We start from the raw sequence: 14,360 nt of genomic DNA on the forward strand, positions 1-14,360 counted from the left end.
CACCCCCACTGTACACAACTTACTAGATGGATAACCTTTTTCTATGCAGTTTGCATCAAAACTTCCTGGCCAAAATGTGCTGCATAGGTTTTCATCATGTGGCCCTATGATGCCAAGGAACAAGCCATGAAAAGTACTAGGTCTAAGGTTTATCTGATATATTGCAACAAACTCTTGTGATACTCTATGTGAAAATAGTTCTTTATCTATGGACTGTAGTTTCTTTATTTCCTAAAGAAGCGGCCCCGGATACCAGTTGGCCCTAAGTACAATGATACTATAAGTGATGCCCTGTGGTTGTCCCAATGCCGACTTTGCTTGACGGACCAGAACCTTCTAACTTAACACACATCTGGTCCTCAAGCCTTCTTCAAAAGCAAAAAGGAATCTCAATCTTTTCCCTAACCCTCTGAGCCAGAAGACCCTACAGGCATCAGGGACAAGTGTCCATCTATCCTGAAAGCTTATGGAGACCGTGTGGTGCTATGTGCATGGGCATTGCCCAATCATCCCTCAAAACCAATCTCTATGGGCACTACAACATTTCTTTTTTTTTACTTTGAGATATTGTAGTGGTAACTTCTTTATTTCTTTTTAATAGGATGAATTGGCGTTAGACTCTACATGCCGATGGTGAGTTTTGCATATAATTCTATAAACCTTTACCCGCTGTAGGAGATTATATCTAGTGAATAAAGATGAGGGTGAACGTCACTTGTTACAAGTAAAGGCCATTTTTCATTTTCCACTGACTGCTCCAGGAAAGTTTTAAACCTTGAATATTCACACTTGTTAATTTGAAACAGATGAGAGATACCGATGACCTTTTCCAACCTGCCGTGAATTAGCAATCTTGCAAGTTGTATCTCATTAATAGACATTGATTGGTGGCACCATCTAGGAATGAAACAAGGGGCAACTTAGTCCTATCTTCTGCATCTGCAGGTGCGTCAGGGGGGGCAAGACAAAGGGAAAGAGAGGATCAATATGGTATCCTTGGCAACCTATCGCCACCTCCTTGAAGGTTAATTAAGAACTGGCGAAGGAGAGGAGACGGAAGAATAGGGTGATGGACATTCGTGCCTCTCCAGATCATTAAGTACTAATTAGGTCTAGAATCCTATTGAGCTCCGGAGTTTGGCCTTGTTACAGCTGCAATGTGAAATGCTGAACATTTCCTCCCTAAGGTGCCCAAGTCTGGTTAAATTGAAAGTCTTGCCCTTCTTGTGCAAATGTTTAGATAGTGAGGCAATCTGTTGCACATTTAAAATGCTCGTTACTATTTTTCTCTGACATGGCGCTTGACAGACATGAAACATAATGACACGTTACACAATGGCCTTGGGTAAATTTCCCATTTTCTATGTTAATTTTATATTTAATACATATCTAGAAAACTTACAAGGAGAAAGATTATATAGCTATGCAGCACGTAGACCTCACCTCAGCATGTGTTCCTCAACACAAGGATTATTGGTGGTACAAGAGGCCTGGCAATGGGAAGTCCAACATAACGCTTCAAGTCCAAGACCTCAACTCAGCAATTCATTTACCATAATTTTGGGAACCAGAGAGGGAACAACTACTGGTGAATGGGCAATTATTGAAAACACTATGAAAGATTAAGGAAATTATTAAAGATGTGGCCTATTTGGGATTCAAGAAAACTTTGCAAGGAAATTGAATGGATCCTACGTGATACCATCAGGAGGAAACGTTTACTTAAAGGGCTACTCCGCCCCTAGACATCTTATCCCCTATCCAAAGGACATCACGATCTCACGTCACCGTGGCCAGGAGTCGAAGCCTCCAGCGTTTCCAGAAGCTGCAACAGGTGGGTGCTGCAGCCGAGATCCCGGGGGTCCCCAGCGGCGGGACCCCCGCGATCTGACATCTTATCCCCTATCCTTTGGATAGGGGATACGATTTCTAGGGGCGGTGTACCCCTTTAAAGAACGAACTGTCATCAGCCAACCCAATGAATTCAGTAGTACTGGCCAACAATCTAGTATGGACTGGGTCCTCCAAAGAAGAAAGATCAGGCAGTTGGTCTTTAACATGCCTGATCATTGTAATCTAATAGGTGATAAGTTGCCCTCGGAGGTATCTGAGAGTGGCAACAGAAGTCAGCATAGACTTTATACACTGATCATGTAATCTCAAGTTAAAACTAACAATAGAGAAAAAGATTATCTGAAGCCTAAGTAAACTGTGTATGTGGTTATAGAGGTAACAAATAGACTACGCCAGGTTAGGACCATCTCCTTATTAAATCACACTAGGGATCTTTACTTTTGAAGCAAAAGCATGCCCACAGGAAGGATGCCCAATATATTCAGTAATTCAGTCAAAGTACATTGATAGAGTAGTTGCCTTTCATTAGTTGGTAGCCCTGCATTCTACATAGTTGTCCTATCCGGAGAACCACTTTAACCATGGATGCAGAGTATGCATGGTGTGTTCATTTACTAGTTATCATATGCAACATCTTCACTCAGTAAAACAAAGGAACCAACACCAATGTTCCTCTACTCCTTGTGTGGTCTATAGGGCTTCCAAACCCATCTCAACGAACATCAAAATGGAAATAATCACAGAGTAGTCAGAGGTTCTGAAGTTGAGTCTGCAGCTTTATTTAAACCACCATGAAGTACAATGTTTTGCTTGAGAACAACAATCTTTCTGCTGAAACGCCACTCTTCATGGTGGCTTAAATGAAGCAGCTGAAGATATTTTGGAACTTCTGACCAAGTTGTACCATGTCATTTCTGATACTTGAGTCGTGCACCCAACTTCTTTCCATTGACTCTAACTACTATGTCACCTACTAAGTCACAAAAAAGTCACTATGATGCAACTGTCCACTGTGGAGTGGATTCACATCTATTGTCTAGTGATAGAACCAGCAGCGGAACCCATTTGGACCATTATGTCACTGGTATCAGTAACCGGGCTAAAGAGATCAAAGATGATAGATGGTTGGACCATTTTTTTCCAACCAAATAAAATCTGGTGCATCAACTGGAACTTTCTCTTGGACATACTGAACTATTGTTCTTCAGAACATGAACATTATTGTTAGACTTGTATCCCATGATGATTAATTCTGCATCCAAGAAAGATCATAGTCCTAGAGGATGAAGGACTGTATATCTCGGTATATCAATATAGTAAAGGAAGATAGGAGACGATACTGAGCCCTTGGGTGTGTTGGAATGATAAATCCTTCAAAACATGGAGGGCAATGGCAGAGTCAGAGCCTGATCATCGTTCATCTGACAGAAGTTGCCTTAAACCCCCCTGCTCGTGTTGTTGTCCTCTTATACTGTCTCTATTTATTAAGAGAACCGCATTTAAAAAATGTTCCTTGTGTGTTGCCTCCAGACACCATCTTAAGTTTCAGCTTTTCTCAAAGAACAAATGAAATAAAAAAAGAACAACAAAGAAACTTGATGGTCTGCAAATCCTGACTTTGCCCATTGATGTTCTTCAGGCATAAACTTGGAACATAATGGATAAGGGTCAGTGAAGGCCTCTGTTACACCCGGCTGCCCCGGACTAAAATAAAACACTCTCCCCCCCAAGTTTCTGTTCTACACAAAATACATTTATTTGATGCTACAAAGAAGAAAAGGCAGAGAGTAAATTGAAATGGTAAAGGAACTTGAAGCCAGGGTATTGCTGATGTTAGCTGTATAAAATATAGATGCCTGACCCGTGTGCGGGTAATAACAGAGCTATAGGATTATCACACACTGCTGAGTGGGTGATGGCTACAAGCCTGTTTCACGGCCAGACGAAGCGGGCATACTGCAAAACCGGCTCGTAGCCTTCACCCGCTCAGCTCCGGCTGTAGCCTTTCTTTATTCCTATTTTTACCGCATTGTGGCCAGCTGATTTTATAAGAAGATGAAATAAAAGTTACATTTTAATCGGTGAGTGCAGGAGTTTACTTTTCTACTTGCAAGCTTGATAACTACTATAATATTGCTCCTCAGTTCAAGAATATAACTACTATAATACTGCCTCTGTATACAAGAATATAACTACTATAATACTGCCTCCTATGAACAAGAATATAACTACTATAATACTGCCTCCTATATACAAGAATATAACTACTATAATACTGCTTCTATATACAAGAATATAACTACTATAATACTGCTCCTATATACAAGAATATAACTACTATAATACTGCTCCTATATACAAGAATATAACTACTATAATACTGCCTCCTATATACAAGAATATAACTACTATAATACTGCCTCCTATATACAAGAATATAACTACTATAATTCTGCCTCCTATATACAAGAATATAACTACTATAGTACTGCCTCCTATATACAAGAATATAACTACTATAATTCTGCCTCCTATATACAAGAATATAACTACTATAGTACTGTTCCTAAGTACAAGAATACAACTGCTATAATACTGCTCCTATATATAAGAATTTAACTACCATAATACTGCTCCTATATACAAGAATATAACTACTATAATACTGCCTCCTATATACAAGAATATAACTGCTATAATACTGCCTTCTATATACAAGAATAGAACTACTATAATACTGTTCCTAAGAACAAAAATACAACTGCTATAATACCGCCTCTGTATACAAGAATATAACTACTAAAATACTTCTCCTATGTACAAGAATATAACTACTATAATATCGGGCATAAATATAATTGTAATAATACCGCCCTAACCTTTATGAAGGCCTCTATTTTTAATGCTTCAAAGATAATACTGTACGTAGTCCCATATAAGAAAATATATTATAAAGTGTAACAAACTCTATTTAGCTTATTAAGTCAATCCAGTAACTTTCTGCTGAATTCCTCTTACGTCGTCCTCTCTCCTGTGAGTAAAACGCTGCCCCTGCACCCAACAATGAAGTTACGCAGCTCTCTGGAAGCAATCTGGGGAGATTGTCTTTCCATTAATTCATAGCATATTATTACAAATGTGCTCTAATGAGTATTACAAAACACCACTGGAATGAGTTCCTAGACTGAGCAATTAAAGTATACTTGGCCTCTGACCTTAAAAGTTTTAATTAACTTAAGGAGAACTCCGGCATAAATGCCTCTGGGTTCATGCCAGGCAAGCAAAATCCAGGGAATAGATTATATTGCAGCAGATATGGGTCTGCATCAGCTCTTCTAATGGAAGTGATAACATAGGGGAAGCATACAGTAATCACATTTATGGAGTGCGGACATATTCGGAATTAACGCAGTGAGGAGCTCCGGGCCAAGCCTGTTGTGTAAGATCTCTCCGAGTCTCAGGGACCCAGCTGAAGAACAGTAGAAAGTTAAGAAGTAGTGCCGTCTAAAGACTTTACTGTCAGTCTCCACCATTGGTGCAAACCCAAAACGCGCAGTAGAGATGAGGAAATCGTGCCAGCTTTAGGCATGGTTCATGTCATGATTGTTCACAGCACATATATATATATATATATATATATATATATATATATATATATATATTCATTGGCAAAATAGGATGCTGACTAACATGAGCCCGAATAGGCACGGACCACAATGGCTTTTGTGGCCTGAACGTAGTCAACTAGGATACTGTACATATATTGTCTCGCACTGGTGTGTCACACTTTCAAGTCGGAGTAGGTTCTGGTATATGCAGGAATTACTTGTATGTAGTCACTAGTCACATGACCAAGTATCAGGAAGACATGGGTAGGAAAAGATGTGGGCAAGTCATCAACCGTAACATTAAAGTCTACATATAGCCCCAGCCTTCAGAGCGGCATGGAGTTGCATCTGCTGTTACATAGTTAAAGTGTAGTGTTGCTCACGAATATTCGCAATTCGAATATTATTCGCGAATATCGCATATTCGCGAATTCGCGAATTTCGCGAATATAGCGCTATATATTCGTAATTACGAATATTCGTTTTTTTGTTTTGTTTTTTTTCCACAGTACACATCACAGTGATCACCCCTCTCTGCTTCCAGATTGTGTGGTGTAAAGAAGGCTGTAATACTACTGTGTTAGACTGGTGTGCGAAAATTCGCATATACGAAAATTAGTATATGCTAATTTTCGCATATGCGAATTTTCTCGCATGCTAATTTTGTGTATGCTAATATTCACATATGTTAATTTTCGCATATGTGAATTGTTTCGTATGCTAATTTTGTATATGCTGATATTCACATATGTTAATTTTCGCATATGGGAATGTTCGCATACGCGAAAATAAAACGAGAATATAACGAATATGCGAATATTCGTGAATATATGACGAATATTCGTCATATATTCGCGAATATTCGCGAATTCGAATATGGCCTATGCCGCTCAACACTATTAAAGTGTACCTGTCAGATCACACACACACACAAAAAAAATATGTTGCTCAGTACCTAATCCTGACCATGTACATCTAATTTGTATGCCTCTATCATTAGTTCACAGTGTAAGAAATCCTCTCAGGGGAAGGGGGTGAGTTCCTCCCTTGTGGTGGTGGGAAGTCATTGGTGTGTGGTGGGAGGGGATGTGTGCCTCCCTTGTGGTGGTGGGAGGTGATTGGTGTGTGGTGGGAGGGGGTGTGTGCCTCCCTTGTGGTGGTGGGAGGTGATTGGTGTGTGGTGGGAGGGGGTGTGTGCCTCCCTTATGGTGGTGGGAGGTGATTGGTGTGTGGTGGGAGGGGGTGTGTGCCTCCCCTGTAGTGGTGGGAGGTGATTGGTGTGTGATGGGAAGGGGCGTGTCCCTCCCTTGTGGTGATGGGATGTGTGCCTCCCTTGTAGTGGTGGGAGGGGGTGTGTGCCTCCCCTGTAGTGGTGGGAGGTGATTGGTGTGTGATGGGAGGGGGCGTGTCCCTCCCTTGTGGTGATGGGATGTGTGCCTCCCTTGTAGTGGTGGGAGGTGGTGTGTGCCTCCCTTGTGGTGGTGGGATGTGATTAGTGTGTGATGGGAGGGGGTGTGTGCCTCCTTTGTAGTGGTGGGAGGTGATGTGTGCCTCCCTTGTGGTGATGGGAGGTGATTGGTGTGTCTGCTAATGCAGCCTTGTCCATCAGTCATCTCTTGTCCATGACTCATGGACAAGCTAATGCTGCTGCAGGACTGGTTAGTGTCAATTTTTTTTAAAACAACCACATTACAAAAGATCTTTAATCTCCATCAATATCAACATATAAAAAGTTTTGGGATCTGACAATGCTCATTTAAGATGTCAATATTGTGTGACGGTGTTCATGTAAACTTTTTGTCTGGCCAGAACTTAAGGCAGCAGATTAGAAATGATACTGTTGTATCACAAGCGTCTCGTCACCCTAGCTTGCCATCCTATGAGTTGGACCTCAATAGGGTGCAGGTTTATAAAAATGTTACATTATGGGGAATTTCTAGCAATTTTGGGTTAAATAGGAAAACAGTAGTGTACCCTCCCTCCCCCTATTCCTTTCATTGGTGCAGGTTTTTGTTCACCACTCTGGAACCGTCTCTAGACTTTGCACAGAGAACATTAGCAGAACAGACTAAATCAGTTTTGCTCTAGAAATCTTACTTTACAGCTCCCAGGAAAAGCGACACGGGAAGAAATCCTGCACTTCCAATTATAGAAATTAATGAATAAGCAAAGAGTATGTTTATGGGATTTCTCTTAAACGCTATCAAAGTGCGATGACCTCATAAACCTCCCGGTAACGCTTTGCCGCTTTATGAGTCATCCCGGCACCTGTGATGTGTGACAACCTGGAGAGACGGTGTATTTATGACTGTCTCAATGATTATCTCCCGGCGCCGCTTCATTCAGTCGCTATAATCTTACACTACAGTAACGCGTCAAGTCACCCAACCTTTACTCCTCGGCAATGTCACATTTAAACTTCACCATAAAACACACAGCAAAAGTTTAGGTATCTATCAAATAAGGACAAAAAGCTGGAAATGTGTACAAGGGTTCTAAAAAACAAAAAACACTGCAAACAATAGCAAGAAAATTAATAAATAAATATCATGGAAATCATGAAGGGTAAAGTTTGTAAATTATGAATACTCTTGTCTTGTGCATGCTCTGCCCCTAGTGGCGGCACTAAAGAATTACAGTGCTTTTTGCAATTTTTCTCTGTATACTTTCTTACACACATATTTCATTCACTTAAAAAAAAGTATTATAAAATAAAGTTTATATAATTTGCATACTATTATGCCTATTGTATACTTTTATTATTATTATTAGTATTACTATTATTTTTTATTTTTATGTATTTACAGTCATGGCACCCCTGACAGTTTTCAAGAAAATGAAGTATTTCTCACAGAAAAGGATTGCAGTAACACATGTTTTGCTATGCACATGTTTATTCCCTTTGTGTGCATTGGAACTAAACCAAAAAAGGAAATTGGACATAATGTCACACCAAACACCAAAAATGGGCTGGACAAAATTATTGGCACCCTTAACTTTATATTTGTTTGCACATCCTTTGGAAAAAATAACTGAAATCAGTCGCTTCCTAAAACCATCAATAAGCTTCTTACACCTCTCAGCCGGAATGTTGGACCACTCTTCCTTTGCAAACTGCTCCAGGTCTCTCTTATCGGAAGGGCGCCTTTTCCCAACAGCAATTTTAAAGGGGTTATCCAGGAAAAAATGTTTATATATATATATATCTATATATATATCTATCTATCTATCTATCTATCTATATATATATATATATATATATATATATATATATATATATCAACTGGCTCCAGAAAGTTAAACAGATTTGTAAATTACTTCTATTAAAAAATCTTATTCCTTTCAGTACTTATGAGCTTCTGAAGTTGAGTTGTTCTTTTCTGTCTAAGTGCTCTCTGATGACACATGTCTCGGGAACCGCCCAGTTTAGAAGAGGTTTGCTATGGGGATTTGCTTCTAAACTGGGCGGTTCCCGAGACAGTGAAAGGATTAAAATATTTCAATATAAGTAATTTACAAATCTGTTTAACTTTCTGGAGCCAGTTGATATATAAAAAAAAGTTTTTTTCCTGGAATACCCCTTTAAGATCTTTCCACAGGTGTTCAATGGGATTTAGATCTGGACTCATTGCTGGTCCCTTCAGAACTCTCCAGCGCTTTGTTGCCATGCATTTCTGGGTGCTTTTTGACATATGTTTGGGGTCATTGTCCAGCTGGAAGACCCAAGATCTCGGATGCAAACCCAGCTTTCTGACACTAGGCTGTACAGTGCGACCCAAAATCCGTTGGTAATCCTCAGATTTCATGATGCCTTGTACACATTCAAGGCACCCAGTGCCAGAGGCAGCAAAACAACCCCAAAACATCATTGAACCTCCACCATACTGTCAGTAAACAGTAAAATGATGTGCTTTACCAAAAAGCTCTATCTTGGTCTCATCTGTCCACAAGACGTTTTCCCAGAAGGATTTTGGCTTACTCAAGTTCATTTTGGCAAAATTTATTCTTGCTTTTTTATGTCTCTGTGTCAGCAGTGGGGTCCTCCTGGGTCTTTTGTCATAGCATTTCATTTCATTTAAATGTCGACAGATAGTTCGCGCTGACACTGATGCTCCCTGAGCCTGCAGGACAGCTTGAATATCATTGGAACTTGTTTGGGGCTGCTTATCCACCATCCGGACTATCCTGCGTTGACACCCTTCATCCATTTTTCTCTTCTGTCCATGCCCAGGGAGATTAGCTACAGTGCCAAGGGTTGCAAACGTCTTGATAATGTTGCACACTGTTGACAAAGGCAAATCTAGATCTCTGGAGATGGACTTGTAACCTTGAGATTGTTGATATTTTTCAACAATTTTGGTTCTCAAGTCCTCAGACAGTTCTCTTCTCCTCTTTCTGTTGTCCATGCTTAGTGTGGCACACACAGACACACAATGCAAAGACTAAGTGAACTTCTCTCCTTTTTATCTGCTTTCAGGCGTGATTTTTATACTGCCCACACCTGTTACTTGCCCCTGGTGATTTTAAAGGAGCATCACATGCTTGAAACAGTCTTATTTTTCCACAATTCTGAAACGGTGCCAATAATTTTGTCCAGCCCATTTTTGGAGTTTCATGTGACATTATGTCCAATTAGCTTTTTTTCCTCCCTTTTTTGGTTTAGTTCCAGTACACACAAAGGGAATAAACATGTGTCTAGTAAAACATGTGTTACTGCAATCCTTTTCTGTGAGAAAAACTTCATTTTCTTGAAAAATTTCATGGGTGCCAACATTTACGGCCATAATTCTTTTTAGATATCTTGTTTAAACAATATATATACTTTGTATACTTTTATTTGTTCCTTTTTTAAAATAAATTGTATATTGTTTATTTTTTATTTTTACTACAATTGGATAATTTGTTGGTGTACTTTTTCCCTTTATGACATTACCCAGCTTGCCTCATGCTTTATCCCCCCCCTTTCCCCAATACACTGGCTCAGCCCCACCATTCGTCCTCCATATAAGACGGGTAACATGTATGGTAACATCTCATTAGCCGCGTCCTCATTATGATTCTCAGGAATAATAGGACGGGGCAGAGAGATAAAGGTGCAGTACATGTGGATCAATGTCCGCATCCTTCATTGGGCTGACCTCTTGTCTCCGCTCATTACAGCAACAAAAAATGTCATTTTGTTCCCTTCTGACAAATTGCCAGGACTTGTAAATTTCATTTTGCCAGTCAGTGGCTTTCAATAAAAAAAATTCAAAGCGAGTTACTGACAAAAGATTCCCGTCTGGCATTGTGCGTGAACTGCGCTGCCAGACACCAACCATCTCCAAGTGAAGAAAGGGACTGAAGCCGCTGTACAAATATAAGCCTCAGCATGTCTATCCCTTCTGCATAGAGGGCAGTATTATAGTAGTTATGATGATCTTGTATATAGGGGGCAGTATTATAGTAGTTATATGCTTGTATATAGGAGCAGTATTATAGTAGATTTAGTATTGTACATAGGAGACAGTATTATAGTAGTTATATTCTTATACATAGGGGCAGTATTATAGTAGTTATATTCTTGTACATAGGAGACAGTATTATAGTAGTTATATTCTTGTACATAGGAGCAGTATTATTTTAGTTATATTCTTGTATATAGGAGCAGTATTATAGTAGTTATATTCTTGTATATAGGAGCAGTATTATAGTAGTTATATTCTTGTATATAGGAGCAGTATTATAGTAGTTATATTCTTGTATATAGGAGCAGAATTATAGTAGTTATATTCTTGTATATAGGGGGCAGTATTATAGTAGTTATATTCTTATACATAGGGGCAGTATTATAGTAGTTATATGCTTGTATATAGGAGCAGTATTATAGTAGATTTAGTATTGTACATAGGAGACAGTATTATAGTAGTTATATTCTTATACATAGGGGCAGTATTATAGTAGTTATATTCTTGTACATAGGAGACAGTATTATAGTAGTTATATTCTTGTACATAGGAGCAGTATTATTTTAGTTATATTCTTGTATATAGGAGCAGTATTATAGTAGTTATATTCTTGTATATAGGAGCAGTATTATAGTAGTTATATTCTTGTATATAGGGGCAGTATTATAGTAGTTGTATTCTTGTATATAGAAGCAGAATTATAGTAGTTATATTCTTGTATATAGGGGGCAGTATTATAGTAGTTATATTCTTATACATAGGGGCAGTATTATAGTAGTTATATGCTTGTATATAGGAGCAGTCTTATAGTAGTTATATTCTTGTACATAGGAGACAGTATTATAGTAGTTATATTCTTATACATAGGGGCAGTATTATAGTAGTTATATTCTTATACATAGGAGCAGTATTATAGTAGTTATATTCTTGTACATAGGAGACAGTATTATAGTAGTTATATTCTTATACATAGGGGCAGTATTATAGTAGTTATATTCTTGTACATAGGAGACACTATTATAGTAGTTATATTCTTGTATATAGGGGGCAGTATTATAGTAGATATATTCTTGTATATAGGAGCAGTATTATAGTAGTTATATTCTTGTATATAGGAGGCAGTATTACAGTAGTTATATTCTTGTACATAGGAGGCAGTATTATAGTAGTTATATTCTTGTACATAGGAGCAGTATTATAGTAGTTATGATCTTGTATATAGGGGCGGTATTATAGTAGTTATATTCTTGTACATAGGAGACAGTATTATAGTAGTTATATTCTTGTTTATAGGAGCAGTATTATAGTAGTTATATTCTTGTACATAGGAGGCAGTATTATAGTAGTTATATTCTTGTACATAGGAGACAGCATTATGGTAGTTATATTCTTGTATATAGGGGGCAGTATTATAGTAGTTATATTCTTGTATATAGGAGCAGTATTATAGTAGTTATATTCTTGTACATATGAGGCCGTATTATAGTAGTTATATTCTTGTATATAGGAGCAGTAGTAAAGTAGTTATATTCTTGTATATAGGGGGCAGTATTATAGTAGTTATATTCTTGTACATAGGAGCAGTATTATAGTAGTTATATTCATGTACATAGGGGGCCATATTATAGTAGTTATGTTCATGTACATAGGAGGCAGTATTATAGTAGTTATATTCATGTACAAAGGAGGCAGTATTATAGTAGTTATATTCTTGTACATAGGAGCAGTATTATAGTATTTATATTCTTGTACATAGGAGGCAGTATTATAGTAGTTATATTCTTGTACATAGGAGCAGTATTATAGTAGTTATATTCTTGTATATAGGCAGCAGTATTATAGTAGTTATATTCATGTACATAGGGAGTAGTATTATCGTAGTTATATTCATGTACATAGGAGCAGTATTATAGTAGTTATATTCTTGTACATAGGAGGCAGTATTATAGTAGTCATATTCATGTATATAGGAGCAGTATTATAGTAGTTATATTCTTGTACATAGGAGCAGTATTATAGTAGTTATATTCTTGTACATAGGAGGCAGTATTATAGTAGTTATATTCATGTACATAGGAGGCAGTATTATAGTAGTTATATTCTTGTACATAGGAGCAGTATTATAGTAGTTATATTCTTGTACATAGGAGCAGTATTATAGTAGTTATATTCTTGTACATAGGAGCAGTATTATAGTAGTTATATTCTTGTATATAGGAGCAGTATTATAGTAATTATATTCTTGTACATAGGAGCAGTATTATAGTAGTTATATTCATGTAACACTACTCTAGTGTCCCTAAACTAATTCCTTAAGAAGTCCTCTGGTACACCCCCCACGCCAACAAAAAAGATCAGATAACCTGTATGTGGGAATAATAAACTCCAATTAATGTAAAACCATCATCATCACAAAGAGACACGTGTGGCCTCCTTTCCTGTATCCTGGGAGGATGGATTTATAAAGCCTTTGACTGCGTTGTCCATGTTTTCGCTCTCCCAGGTGATATTGTAAGCTCTTGGTGAACATCCCAATTTTACCATCCTAAAGTATTATGATTGCATTGATTTCCGTCATAAATCATTTGCTGTCCTCTGTCTCACTCGGCGCTGACTGAATTAAGCCACGTTCCTTTCCTTCGCTGTTGCCAGAGCTTGAGCTTGAGATGATGTTCGGGTAATGATGATGAATCTCAGCCTGAAGTCAGACCATTTCCACATTACAGATAATGTTTTTTACCAAATAAGCCCTGTTATTTGAGCGGGGACGGGGCGCATCTGTTGGCCTTCCAGGCCACGCACACTAGGTCTTCATTATAATGGAGGCCTGCGATGGAAAATTAGCCCTGAACAGACACAATGGGAAAATTGAAACAGAGGAGGCGGCCGGGAAGAGCCGAGCTGAGTGCATATAAATGCTATTCATTGCCCATTAGTTGTTTATGAAGACATGCAGATGTAGCAGAGCTGAGTTTGTCACGTGGCCCAATTCATTGTAATATCATGGTGTGCTCTTTGTAGTTTTATGTAGAGAGGTAGATAAACCTAATAGATGCAGCCAGAGACAAATCATTATTGTTTGTAATCTGTTTCTTACATGGGGCTGCAGGTGACACCTTCTGCTTTATATGTTCTCAGTGAGTTATCACTTATAGATTTTCTTGGGGTTACACAGGACTTACAGTAACACCTACTGCACATTCTTCATACTTTCCTTGCTGTTACATAGGACTGCAAGTAACACCTTCTGCTTATACATTCATACTACTGAGTGATCACTGTATGCTTTCCTTAGTGTTACATAGGACTGCAAGTAAAACCTTCTACTTATACATTCCTACAGCATGTTTTCTTTGGTGTTACATAGGACTGTAAGTAACACTTTCAGCTTATACATTTGTTTGAGCGATGACTGCATGCTTTACTTGGTGTTACATGGGTCTACAAGTAA

At 38.3% G+C, this 14,360-nt stretch overlaps 1 protein-coding gene and 1 long non-coding RNA gene across 18 annotated transcripts in view; one reads left to right on the top strand and one right to left on the bottom strand.

The window, feature by feature from the left end:
- CELF4 (CUGBP Elav-like family member 4) overlaps positions 1-14,360 on the bottom strand; it is a 1,140,249-nt gene that overhangs the window by 467,385 nt on the left and 658,504 nt on the right. The gene's annotated exons all lie outside the window — the stretch shown is intronic.
- The window catches only part of LOC130293822 (uncharacterized), a 91,035-nt gene continuing 77,287 nt past the window's right edge, over positions 613-14,360 (top strand). Inside the window, exon 1 of the long non-coding RNA XR_008848306.1 lies at positions 613-633. This is a non-coding gene — a long non-coding RNA (uncharacterized LOC130293822). The remainder of the gene's footprint in view (positions 634-14,360) is intronic.

This window comes from Hyla sarda, chromosome 1 (genome assembly GCF_029499605.1).
Source record: "Hyla sarda isolate aHylSar1 chromosome 1, aHylSar1.hap1, whole genome shotgun sequence".
NCBI classification, from domain to species: Eukaryota; Metazoa; Chordata; class Amphibia; order Anura; family Hylidae; genus Hyla; species Hyla sarda.